Below are 14558 nucleotides of genomic sequence, written 5' to 3'. Positions count from 1 at the left end.
GTCTGCTTTTTATGTAGATGGTGAATCAGTAATTGGTGAAAGAGATGATGCAGTCAATTTGTTGGCAAAGAGCGAAGTGTTTTGTACTGTCCAGATAAATGGTAAATCTACTGAGCTTAAACTTGAAACTGATTCAAAGTGTAATGTTATATCAGCAGACACATTTGCTAAGGTGAGAACTAATGAGCAACTCAATGTGGTTGGTAGTGCGAAACTTGCTGATTATGGAGGTGAAGAAATTCAAACCAAAGACTCAGTAATGCTTTCATGTTATTTGGTCAAGAACTGTTACAGCTTGTTATTCCATATAGTTCAAAGACCTGTGCAGTCAATATTGGGTCTCAGAGACAGCTTGAGAATGAATCTGCTTTCTTTTACCAAAGAAGTTCATCATATAAGTACATATCCTAGTTCCAATTTTTCTGAATTCTTTTCACAGTTTGCTGATGTTTTCAATGACAAATTGGGCAAACTTCCAGTTATGTATTCCATGAAGTTAGACCCAAAAGCCACTCCCATTGTCAGACCAGCAAGAAAAGTTCCAATAGCTATGAAGGATTAAGTCAAAGCTCGGTTGAATAAAGGGTGCAGCAAGGTGTAATTTGTCCAGTTACAGAACCAACTGAATGGGTGTTGTCCATGGTAGCAGCTCACAAAAAAGGCTCAGACAAAATCAGAATATGTATTGACCCAGGAGATTTGAACAAAGCATTGAAGAGACCACATCATCCAATGAGTACAGTCAAAGAGGTCGCACTCTGATACCAAATGCCATTGTTTTTTCTGTCTTGGATGCAAAAAGTAAATTTTGGCAAGTGATGCTTGATCGTAAATCCTCATTACTGACTACTTTCAGTACCCCATTTGGTAGATACATATTCCTAAGGATGCCATTTGGAATAAATTCTGCAAGTGAAGTCTTCCAGCATGCAATAGATTACATTTTGTCAGGTTACCTTTGTGCCATAATAGTAGATGATTTATTGGTTGGAGGCAATGGTGAAGCAGAGCATGACAGAAACCTATAGAGTTCTAGGTAGAGCATGTGAAGTGAGCTTAAAGCTCATTCCTCTGATGTGTAAATTCAGACTACCAGAAGTTACATATGTAGGTCATTTATTTACCAGCACTGGCTTGAGACCAGACCTGACCAAGCAAGCAGCTATTCTTGAGATGTCAGCACCAAATAATATTCAAGCTCTACAGTGTTTCCTAGGCATGGTCAACTATTTAAGCAAGTTTATACCAGACTTCAGTGAGCTGACAGCACCTTTAATAGAGCTGATATGCAAAAATGTCACATGGTCTTGGTTGGAACAGCACCAGAAAGCATTTGAAGACCTTAAGTGGAAAATTGCCACCCCCCCACCTACATTAAGATACAATGATGTGAATAAACCAGTCACTCTTTCCTATGATGCTTCAAAATTTGGTCTTGGTGCACTTATTCTTCAAGATGGCAGACTAGTAGCCTATGCGTCTAGAACACTTACCCAAACTGAAATACAATATGCTCAAATTGAGAAAGAACTTTTGGCAATAGTATTTGCATGTTCAAAGTTTCATGATTATATCTATGGTCGAGCTGTTCAGACTGAAACTGATCACTAACCTGTAGTTACTATTCTAAAGAAGCCTATGCATTCAGCTGCAGTGAGATTACAAAGAATGATGCTCAAATTTCAAAAGTACAGCTTCAAAATGGTCTGTACAAAATGCAAACTTCTTTTCTGGCTGATTCCTTATCCAGCTTGCCTAAAAATACAACGGAAAAGCTTGACGCAGAGAATTTTGACTTTGATGTGATGGCAGTGCGTAATTTCTCTACCACTAGACTTAATGAGCTGAGAGATCATACAAAGACTGATGCAATTTTGCAAAAGCTCAACCACTACATTAATGTTGGAAGGCCGTCAAAGCAATCTAGTGTACCACCTGAAGTGAGAACCTATTTTCCTTACAGAAATGAGATGTTGATGGATGCTTCCTTACAGCATGAATATATCTATATTTTGCATCGTGGTCACCCACGTTCTGCATCTACTAAGTGAAGGGTGAGGGAATTAGTATTTTGGCCTTCATTACTGAAGGACGTTGATAAAGTACTTTCTTCTTGTTCAGTATGCAATAGTCCTAAACTCCATTTTCAAAGAGAACCACTTCAGCTAAGTGAAGTTCCTGAAGGTCAACAGTAGCCACTGATATCTTCGAGTGGAGCAATCATTACATAATATTGGTAGACTCTTATTCAAACTGATTTAAGAGTGATCTACTACCTAATCTAACATCCACTACTCCTATTACCAAGTTGAAACGTCATTTCTCTGTCCATGGTATTCCACACAAAGTTATTTCTGACAATGGTACTCAATTCACTAGTCAGTTATTTCAGAAATTTGCAAGAGAATGGGACTTTGTACATGCTACTAGCAGTCCCAAATATACACAGTGAAATGGACTAGCTGAGCATGCAGTGCAGAGTGCAAAGCAATCACTTGAAAGGTCAAAGTGTGACAATACCAATGTCTTTTTGAATTTACTTAATCTCAGAAACGTACCTCGTGATGATATACTTGGCTCACCTGCTCAAAGGCTTCTATCCAGGCAAATCAGAATAACGCTACCTACTAGTTCCACTTTATTTGAGGCCTAATCTTAATAACAACAGAACCATTAAAGCCTGTTTATTCAAGAAGCATTCCATCCAGAAGTCCAGTTGTGATAAATTGAGCAGATTTCTTCATCCATTAAAAGAAGGAGAGGCAGTGAGGATAAAAATGCCGAAAGGTTTTGACCAGATTGGTCAAGTTACAGGTATATGTAACGAGCTGAGATCCTACTTCGTAGAATTTGGGGGTGTGGAGTACAGGAGAAATCGGAGACATGTTCTTCCTGTACCAGAACCATTATCACATCATTATTCCTGTGATACAGTCTCTAGATCTCAGAGCATCCCAGAAAGTGTCTTAATCTCTACTTCCATTCATAGGATCATAGGAGGTTACTAGGCTAATGGCCCTGGGGCCCTTACAAGCCTAGCCAAGAGTTTGTGCCCAAAAAAGAAACCTCAGTCAGCACCTGTTGCCCCTGTCAATGAGGGACAGAGGTGGAATCCCTCAGACAAATTTGTGGTTTCCCATCCACTCATCGAGGTTGTGCTTGAAGAGGGTCAGCGAGGCACTCTCTTTGACATGTATGAGAAGTCTATTCCAGAAATGGGGCAGCCTCTGGGAGACAAACCTGTCTCTCCAGCAGGTTTTGTTGATGTTGCATATTAGATTTAGGCCTATTGAGTGGGTAATGCATGAGGAGTTAGACTTACGGATATGGAGCATCTCTAGTAGGGCAATATTGCCTTGTAGGTGAGACACAGATCACCTCTGAGCAATCTGTATGATACAGAGTAAAGTGATAGTGATTTGCGCCTGTCCACATAGGTCAAGTTTTGGAGGCCATGATTTCTCTTTGTGAGGTATTTCTGTAGCCTTTCCAGTTGGTGCAGGTGTTTGGAGAGGTACATACCAAACGGGGTGTTCTACTCAATTATAGGTCTAATGAGGGTGGAGTACAGATAGGTAATAACCTCCTTTTTTCTGGATGCAATCCCTTTACTTATGAGATGAATCAAGTGAACGGCTTTTATGACCACTGCTGCCACATGATGGTCAAATGTGAGATTGTTGTCAACCTGAGTACCCAGGTTTCTCACCACGAGTTGTGTGCTTAGGGGGTTTCCACAATCAGTAGGGGCCGTATTTTTGCCGAATGGTATGATAATACTTTTTTTTGTGCTTAACTTAAGGCCATGACTTTGGCACCAGTTATTTGTAGCTGTGAGACCCTATTGCAGTATGTTAACATCATTTGGGGAGTCAATGACAGTGCCCAACTAACAGTCATCCACAAACTTGGTCAGCCACAGGCCCTTTGTCTTTGCCTGGACCTCTGAGAAGTAGATGCCAAACAGTAGGGGACCCAGGACAGATCCCTGGGGAACACCACTTGTGACAGGTCTGCTGTCAGAGCAGGTGGCACCTATTTTGACCTTGTGGGTCCTGTCTGTGAGACAGTTGGCCACCCATCTGACGAGATAGAGATTAACACCACGTTGTGTAGCTTTTTGATGATGTCCGAGTGGGGGATTGTATCAAATGCCTTTGCCAGGTCAAAGTAAGCTGTATGTACTGACTTTCCCTCATTCAGGGCTTTGGTGACCATCTCAAAGAAGTCAACTAGATTCAACAGGCAAGATCTACCCCATGACGAAACCAAATTGGGTGAGGTCAAGCGCTTGGAGATTGCCTATGTCCTTGTTTATGAGATCCAAATACACTCCATGGCTTTACAGATCAGACTTCCTGGGGATGTTCCAGATATTCCCAAGGTTGAACATTCAGCAGAGACAGTTCCAGTTGCTAAATCTAATTTTCAGTTTTATGCCACACAATTTCGTCATATTTCCAGACCTAGTGTGAAATACACAGCAACATGGACGTATCTGTATAAATGTATCTGTATAATTGCATGACAAAGAACTATTTTATTATTTGCATGCCAAGTGAGATTCATAGCATTTCACAATCTATTTCTCAAAGAGGGAGGATGTAGAACAGAGTGTTTGTGCTGTGTCTTTAAGAAGTATATCAAGGAATGAATGTACATATATAAATAGCAGTCACGTGCTATACCCAGTGCCATTTTGAGAGCGCAACCATAGAGTGAGCATGTATGAATGCAATAGCTAGTTTGTATATAATTTACCTAAGTTAAAGTCAGTAAACTCCTAGCGTGATGTGTTTGTACATAATAAAGCTGCTTGAACAGAACCCACAAGGATTAGTCTATTGTATCCTGACTAGACGAGCAACAAACAGGATGCAGTCCAAGCTGCCAAATTGATCATTACTATTATGCAGTAGGATTATTAGTATATTACCTTTTATAAGTACAGTCATTATGTACTGGGAATCCTGCTAGTGTTTTTGTATGCTGAAAGAAGTCTGTTGAGATACCTTGAATCTTTTAAGTTTATGCACTATGTTGTTTAGCATATTATGCCACTGGTAGTGTGAATGGATTAGTTTTTCCAGCTGCATAACTGTGCACATTTTCAGTGCTGTAGTAAAACATCACTACAAGGAGGTCTTGCGCTGTGATGGACTGCAATAGAGGTGTGATCTTTTTTAGTTAAAAAAAGATTGTGAGCTTGCTGCAGGGATTGTAATGATGGCATGCTAAGAAGATTATGCTAACACTGCTATTGGAACTTTATTTTTCACTCAAGTTTTACTTTCTGGTGCACCACTTGACTGTTTCCTGCTTCAGCATGTTTTCTAGTTGCTGGTGTATAAGAGCTGTCTTCTGCAAAGACACAAAAAAAAAATCATGAAAATTGGGAATCCTCCTTTTAGATTACTTTGTTAGAAAGCAGTGTGAGAAATCTGGCTAAAGCGCTGCAGTAAATATGAAAGGGGGGACAAAAACAAGAAACAAAGCAGGAAGTTATCGTACATGAAGACCCCAGATGGAACACTTTATGTAGGTCTGGATAAACTATCTCTGCAAGGATACACAGTTAGATTTAATCTGTTTAAATAATAAAAATGCAAAAGGCATAGAGTCTGAAGCAGATGCCATATGAAAATCACTCAATATGCCAAGTGTATTATAAAAATATTAAATTAATCAAAAAGAAGATTTATTTATTGTATTAAATGCTTGTATTTCTGAAGTTACTGAATTTTGTATATTTACACATTTGTTATATACTTGGGTAGAGCCTTTTTACCCAGGGTTGCACTGTAAATGAGCTTTATCCTATTGGACATGCCTGATGAAATATTTTCATTATTCTGTTTGTTTTAATTTTAACACTTGTTTGCTTTTACTTGAAAGAACATTGTCATTGCTTTTTTTCTTGTATATGTTTTATGGGTACTTATGTATTATCGCAACCACATTTCTGAACTGACAGAAATGGTTGTGTTTCTCAGAAAGGATGCCTGGTAATCTAAGAACAGGAGGGTAAAGTCTTCCATTCTACCATGTGGCAATGGTTTTCACATAGGAAGAGGAATACCATGAGAAATCCTCTTCCCGGGGAACGTCCGCTCCCCACTTAAACATATGAGTGGTGCTTCGCAGTCGTCTTTAACATTACAAGTCATCCAGACAACCGGACCCTTTCAAAGCCCTTTAGCTGTACACGGTAGCATCCATGATTGTGGAATTTGAAAGGATTGTGTGTGACACATTCCTCATTTACAGCACTTTTGGCAAGCAATGTAAGGGGGTGTGATTAACAGAGGTATCTCTGTGAAACGGGAGAATGGTTACCACCTGTGGACCACGAGTCCCACTAGCGAGAAAGACAGCAGTCCGTGAGGGATCACTGTCCTATTACTTAGTACTGGGGATGGGGACAGATGCCTGTATTTGGCATGAGTGCTGGGCAGTAACAGTTGCATGGAATATTCCTCAATGATTTGCCTGTGTTGAGGTTGTGGTCAAGAATGGCCGAATCCTGATGCACTTTACCAATGTTCAGTTCACATAAGAAATGAGTCGCGCCCCTCCCCCAGGAGCACAAAAATTGACCATTGCAACTTGCTCCTCTTTATGCCTCTTTGCCACTGTCAGCGACTTCTGCCTACTTGCTTACACAACCATTTCAAGGTTAAGAAACTCAGAAAACAGTTTTTTGCATAAATACAATCATTTCTGCCTTCTCAGAACAGTAGTTGCGATAATACGCAAGTACCATTTTATGACTTCACAATGATATGTGTGCGTTGTTTTACTTGCATCCTTAGGCAAATTGGTTTACCTAGTAGCACTCAACAGTAGGACTCTGGTAAGTTCTTCCCTAAACCATCAGTTCACCAGTACCTGCTTAATGCAGTGTTGAACTGTGTGAATTAATGCACCTCAATCTCCAGTTTGAGGTCACTGACTAATTCTCCGTGATCACGTTGGATAATTACATTTGGTCAAATTTCTAAAGAGCAAGCTACCTATGTAATGATTGCAGAACAGTGCTTATCATTTAGAGGTTCCTCTAACACCAAGTGCAGCACATGCCAGAGTTTGTTCTGCAGACTGGTGCTTTGAATTGAAGCAAAGTTAAAAATCTATATCCACCCACTACATTTCCCAACACCACCATCAATATAATAAATGCTGCCGAGCTGAACACTACACTTTGCAGATCACAGCTGAAGCTGTTAAAGTTCATCACAAATACTTATTCATAATTGCTAAATGGTACATAGTTCCTTTAAGTGCAACTCCTGTGAAATCCAATATTGATAACAGGTTCAGGGCTGCCAAGTTACACTTGCTCCATTAAGTGCAACAACAGTAGTTAAAATCCTGTCTGTGCCAATTCATATCTATGGATGTAAACTGGTAGTAAGGACATCCCTTTCATCATTATCAAGTGTACATATTCAGGATAGCTTAAGGGTACATATTCCTAACTGAAACCTTGGTTCTAAAATCAGCTGGAGCATGATAATTAAAACAAAAAAACTTCATCAGTTGAAACCCCCACACACACTCAAGCAATGCTCTTAGTGCCCTATTGTAACATGAATAAAATATTCAGGCTGGCAAAACAGATACTTCCAGTCCAAAGTGAAATATCAGGAATTTAAAAAAAAATCCCTTCAACCTGTGCCAATCACCAGCCCACTAAATACCATTAAAGTACCAATGCCATTCAGTACACAAATACCTCTGAAGAATAGTATTCAGACCAGGTGATATTTATATGCTTCTAGTCCAAAGTCTTTTTCCTCTAAATAAAGAAAATGATCTTTGCCTCCTACACGTACTTCATGCCCTTTCACTGTACATACCCCAACTTATATTAACTTTCTAAAAATACATCAGTCCTCCCAAATGTCCAGTGGTTGTACAGGTTTATTTCTTCTCACCTCCTGAATTCACATTCATTGTTCGTTATCAATGGTGTCGCCATCAGTTGCCAAATCCTTTCAGTGTTTATTGTCCAGGTAACCTCATTCTTTAAAAGATGCCAAAGTGGTTAGTTCTTTGCTGTTCTTTCATCTGAGGTTTGCTCTTGATGTTGAGTCACTGACTTTATGTTCTTTGTTCTCCCATTGCCCATGTGGAGTTTTACAGAAAAGTGTGGTTTGTCTTCCAGAAGACCTGCTGTTTTAATGGCTGCTGTGAATTGCCTGCATGTTTGGCCTTTTATTACTTTGTTTTTATTAGTATTGCGTTTTAAATCAAACATTCTTACAAACCAGTAGGTGTAGTAAAATAGTTTCAATATATTGATATTCACGTTTTGAAATAGTTAATAAAGTTACAGTTCTAACTGTACTCATGTTTATTGATTTCTGTCTTTCTCTGAACAAACATAAGAGTTCAGTTAATTACTGGTCATAATCTGTCATATTCAACTCTATTCCCTTACTGATGTGTCCCATGTCTTTGTCCATTCACAGCCCTAAGATATGTGCATCATTCCTGCTTTGACTGTTCATCTTGTACTGCTCTTTAAGAATTGGGTATCTTGCCTAATTTATTTAGAAACATCAGTTTGCTGTATGTCATTGACAAACCCAGCAATACCATAAACCTGTATGGCCTCTTACAGCTAATACTCTCATTCACTTGATGTAACAAAAACAATAATAGGGGAATTATTAATAGACTGCAGTCTTACCTCTACTTCAAAGTCTTCTATGGAACTCTAGCTGATTAGAAAAAAAACTAATATCCTCAAAACTCATCACCGCACAGTCTGCAATGTCACAGAGTTTAACAATGACAATTTTATCTGAATCTAAGATGCCAGTCTGGCCTTGTACATCTCCCACTAGAAGAAGCTCTATCTGAATTTAACAAAACCTTCAAAAATGTTGTAAATGAACTTGCCCCAATCAGAACACAGTCAAATCAAATCCAGACCCTGGCTAACTATAGAAGTACTAAACCTGTGAAATTAAGGGACAAGATCTGGAAGACTTGGACCACCTGACAAAACTCAGACAAACCACCATTACAGACACCTTGGGAATAAAACTAAATACCAAGTTAAACTGGACAAAAAAAAACTACTATACAAGTATGCAAGAACAGAACTATAACAACCCAAAATCTTTCTGATTTTCCAAAACCATTTACACCCTAGTTGTTTCACCCAACTATCACCTGATCTAACCAAAACTCAATGCTTCTGAAAACACTGCTACTCAGTTCAGTACACACTACATCCAATTAGTTTCCTCCTTATCCAATAATGTAAATCTCTCTGACATACAACTCCCATCCCAGCTCAGAAACTACCCCCTCTGTTTTTCAATGAAGCCAGTCTCTACCGCAACCATGAAAAGATACCTCCTCAGACTCAAGCCTACCATGCAAATACCTGACAACTTACCAGCTGAATACATGTGTCTATATCAGATGATCGAATGTTTAGTTAAGTGAATAACTAAACGTCGATCACTAATAATCACACACACAAAACATCGAACGGCAGTTTCCACTGAGGGAAACAATGCCATTGCCCAATGGAAAAAAAAAATACTGTAATCACAAATGAAGTGAGGGGCTTAGTCCGACACACCCCCTAATTTGGGAGCTGTGCCCCCCACACCCCCTAACTAAATATACCAACTCTGAGATCGCTCCACATTGAAGAAAGGGCAAACTCCACGCAACGGCCAAATGACTTGTTTCCCTAAGTGGAAACTGCTGTTCGCGGTTTTGTGTGTTCGATTATTAGTGATCAACGTTTAGTTATTCGATTAACTAAATGTTCGATCAACTAATATAGACCCGAATACCTTACTTGCAGCAAAGGCCATTATGTTTTTGTCCTAACTGACCAATCAATGAATCCCATGAAACAGCACTCTGGAAAAACAATTCTGTATTCTCTCCCTTCCTAAAGGCAGTACATGAGCCAAACCCACTAAATTACATCCCATACTATCCTATCCCCTTTGTCCAAAATATTCAAAATGCATTCAGGTACAACTTCTCTTATATTATACAACATTTTCTTCTTTCACTATACCAAAATGGTTTTTGCCACATCCCAAACAGCCAAGCCCTACTCTGTTTCATTAACACTGTTAATACAAATCGAAACAACTGTTACATTGCTTTTACCCTCTTTCTTTTTAGACATTTCAAAAGCCTTTGACACAGTCTGTCTGTCATCACTTTTCCTCATACAAAAACTCAACAATAAGACTCAAACTCCTCCCTGGCCCTGTTCTACAGCTATCTTTTTAATGGATCACAATTTGGTAAATGGTAAAATCAAGTCTCACCTTTCCTCCCTGTGTCCTCCAAAGGATCCATCCTTGTTCCTATACTCTTTAACATCTATATTAACAACCTTTCTGCAGCCAGTAAAAGTGTTTCTGTTATACAGCACACTGATGACTCCATACTTATCTGATCTGCTCAAAACATTAACCTTAACACTGAAAAAAAAAAACTCAATAATCCTTCATCTTAATAGTATCCAAAATCTTAATACTAAAAAATCTAAATTAATTATATCCGCCTCTAAGCATTTGATACCCCAAATACACTTTTTTTCAATAACCTCTACTTAATTGTAGGATATCTTGTATATGGAGCTTTTTTTCCCATGTGCCTCCACTGAAAATGAATCATGTGCCCAGTAAGCAAAAACAATAAATAAATGTCCTCGGTTAAACTTGCAGATGGCTCCAGGTCCTTTGCAACCGTACCCCATCTTTCTATTTCTGTTGGTCTTAATTTTGCCTTATCCATCCCCCCTTCCCTTTGGTTCTTGCAAGTTTTTATATCATACATACCTTTGTCCTTCCACTTTTCACAATTCTTAGCCTGAGAGGTTACAGGAATTTATAGAATACATAAACAATACCGTTGAGTTTTTAAAATTCACATATACTAGCAATAAAGATTGTATTGTGTATTTGGATATGGAATTAAGGAAAAATATGGCCAAACACAGTTATTGCGCTAATATACATAGGAAGCCAACATTTTCTGATACATATCTGCATTTCAATAACTGGCACCCGTTACATCAGAAGAAGGCCTTAGTAAAAGGTGAACTGGTATGTTTGGCCAGGATGGTGTCTGATATGGAAATGTTTCATAGAGAGTGCAAGATATTGTCAGATATGTTTTATAGAAGAGGTTATCTATTGAATTTTATAACTGAAATTAAAAGTGAAGTAATTGATAAAAGAATAAAAGGTGTTTATGCACCATTAATTAATAACAGTGAAACAAATATGGTGAGTTTACAGCCCCCATTAAATAATAATACTCATTTTGAAGGTAATAGGCTGTGTGTTATGACCTTCACCTTAGATATTAAGGCCATAGCAGATTGAATAAATAAGAACTGAAATTTTTTTATGAATGATATTATGTTAAGGAATAAAATAGGTGATTGACTTTACATTATATATAAAAAAGGAAAAGTTTTCAAAAATTACTTAGAAAATGCTGAATACAAATCTCATAATATTAATAGTAATTGGGCTTGAATAAATGTGGGTGGTGCCCCCAATTCCCATAAATTATAAGAACCGACAATTTCACTGTTAGGGGACAAACCAATGGGTCATTTTTCCTGTAATTCCAAAAATGTGGCATATTTAGCTAGTTGTAAGTCCTGTTCTGTGTTTTATATAGAGAAGACCTCTAGAATGTTAAAAGAAAGACTATACAAGCATTTATTGGATATTAGAAAGGAAAACAATACAAATGAATTGTTCATGCACATAAATGAATTAAACATACCTAAGTTTGGTTTTATGGTTATAGAGCAAATTAAAGTGGGTGCTCATGGTTTTATTGTCAGTGAGCATTTAAATAAATGTGAGTTGAAATGGCAGCTTAAATTGAATGCCACAAGTTTTCCAGGTATCAATGACACAATTTGAAGTGCCTGGATATCCGTTGCTGGTTGATATTTGCAGGTTGTTAGCATCTTAGTGTGGTGTTTCTGTGTCATTCTAAGTTTGTTCTACATTTAAATACATTCTCTAGAGTGAGGAGTGCTTGCAGAGAGTGGAGTTTTTTGTTTGAACTCATATCTTTGAGCAGTAATAGCTTTGGATTTTCTTGGTTTTGATGTGCTATGTCAGAAGAACTTTCAGTTTGGCATTGCTTAACATAAAAAAAAAAAAAAAAAGGCGCTATGGGGAAGACAATGTTTTAGCCAATATTCAAAAGCCTAGATGGAAGAGGTGCAGACCATACCTGGCAAAACAGTGTGGTCTGTTAACCTAACAATCTCCTTCCATGTTGGCAAATATTGCATCCTCTTAGAATGACACCAGAAACTAAACCAATTGTTAAAGTCAGTTATCTTCTGTTCATATTGTGGCATTATCCTTGGAGAAGGTAAAATCTGCTCAGTGCTAGGCTCATATCAGCCTGGGACACAAGAGCTCTGAGATGTCTCTTTTCATATAGTCTAGGGAGGTACATCTGTGGTCATTTACATCCACATGGATTATGACGGAGTCATACTGGTACTTGTGGTCCAATAACCTGACTGCATGCATAATGTCGTGGATCCTGGCCCTTAATAAGCAACTGACCGTGGCTTTCTTCTTACTCAGCCTCATGAGAGGGACATCAGTGTGTGTCTCACAATGGAGACTCCAATGAACAGAATGTTGGATTGTGTGTTGGCTTGCCTTATGGGCTTAAAAGTAGAGCCTCCATGAGATGTGGATGTATTGGCTGATGTGGGTGTTATTTTGAAAGAGTCCATTTGGGGCTGCTGAAGGAATTTGTTGTTTAGGAAGGTTGAATTTAAGTGCCTCAGCATATGTGGGTCTATGTGTTTGCTCTGAACTGTCTGTGATGGGTGTATCATGTGTACTACTGACAACTTGATTGACATTAGGAGTTTTGCCTCCAGTGACTATATGTAAATACATCTCTCACATACCATATCAATTGTTTGAGAACTGGCTGGCTATCAATAAACATGAGGCAATTTCTACATTGCCTCACGTTGCCCATATCCACCAAGCTGGTAAAAGAGATAGTGGGAAAGGTCATATCCATGCCAACAGGTCCTTTTTTATTAATTAGATTGTTGCAGTGAGAATATAAAGTAATGTCAGGAGTATCTATCTGGTTTGAAACTCCGGGAGCAGTACTTGTCACTACAAACTAGTTACCCTGTGTGCAACTTTGTACTGGTGAAATTTCAAGGGTGCTTTTACAGGAAAAATGTCAACTCAAGGTGTCAGCATCTATACAGAGCACTGCCAAACACTTGAGGGGAAAACAATAAGTAGATCCTAAGGATTTATGGATGAAGTATTTGGGGAGATATTCTGAGCTTAGCAGCGAATCAAGCAGTACTTATTGAAGAGAAAGAATTAGCTTTGACAAGAATGATGAAAAGAAGGGATTCACCTGATTGGCTACTACCAATGCTAGTTTCACCACAGCATCACACTTCTGGGATACACTGCTCCTTTGCTTCTTCTGTCACCAGAAGCAAAATAGTAGCATCAATCCCAGGATGAGAAGCAGGTCAGATGCTCTTTGGTGATCCACAGTCTTGTCCCAGGTGATTCTGGGATCTGCAAGCTTGTTGTAGCCTTTCCTGGGAGATGCCTAAAATAGCAACCAGACCAGTCAGGAAGGTAAAACAGAGACACTTACTGCCAGTCAGAATCAGTGCACTCTGCTCCTTCTCTGAACAGGAGCAAAATAAAAGCACAAATTTCAAGCTGGCAACTATGAAGCAGTTATCAGGCTTTCTGGTGATCAGCAGTATTAAGAAAATAATATTTCTATGCTGCTCTTCTCACCAGGAGCAAACAGAAGTACTAATCCCAGGATGACTACTGAGAGGTAGGATGTGGGCTCTCTAGTAATTGGTGGTCTTGGACTAGATTTGCAGATTTTAAACGGAAGATGGAAAATGTGTTAATATCTTAAGAACTAGAGTGTGCACTAAGCAGTTAGATATTAAAGATGGTGAAACTTAAGCTTTAGCTATTTCAGTGAATAGCCACTACATTTAAAAGAGCAAGTTAGGTTGGAAGGGGTGGTCACGTTGTATTCTGGCTCTATGGAATACAGTAGGATGGACAATAAATTTAAATAACTGAAAGGGAATCATTTCACAAAATGATAATTTTGTGCTTACTCACAATAGCCAATAAAAGAGGAGAGGGGAAGGAAGTATTTAGGCAAATGAATTAACATAAGGAGCAGGCAACTAGAAAGACAGTTGAGTTTAAAAACGCGGTGCCAGGGTGGAGGAAATTTTAATTTCTATTTGACTCACAACAGACATAAGTGTGGTCTCTTTCCTAGTTTAAATTTGCAATTAAAAGCAGAATGCAAGTAAAATGGAGTGTAAAGAAAATAAAACACAGTATTCAAAACAGAAGCTGGCAGTGAAGCAATACACGAGACAAGAAAGCAAAAACAAACTAAACTTTCCCTTACAGCAATCTATGGCAGAGTCTAAGAGCTTTTCCAGTAAAGCCTTGGAACATTTTATTTTATCCATTAAATAGAAGGTTTAGTTC

Source organism: Protopterus annectens, chromosome 1.part0 (genome assembly GCF_019279795.1).
Source record: "Protopterus annectens isolate FY-2018-M chromosome 1.part0, PAN1.0, whole genome shotgun sequence".
In the NCBI taxonomy this organism is placed as follows: domain Eukaryota; kingdom Metazoa; phylum Chordata; order Ceratodontiformes; family Protopteridae; genus Protopterus; species Protopterus annectens.
Note: the sequence above shows the minus strand (reverse complement) of the source record.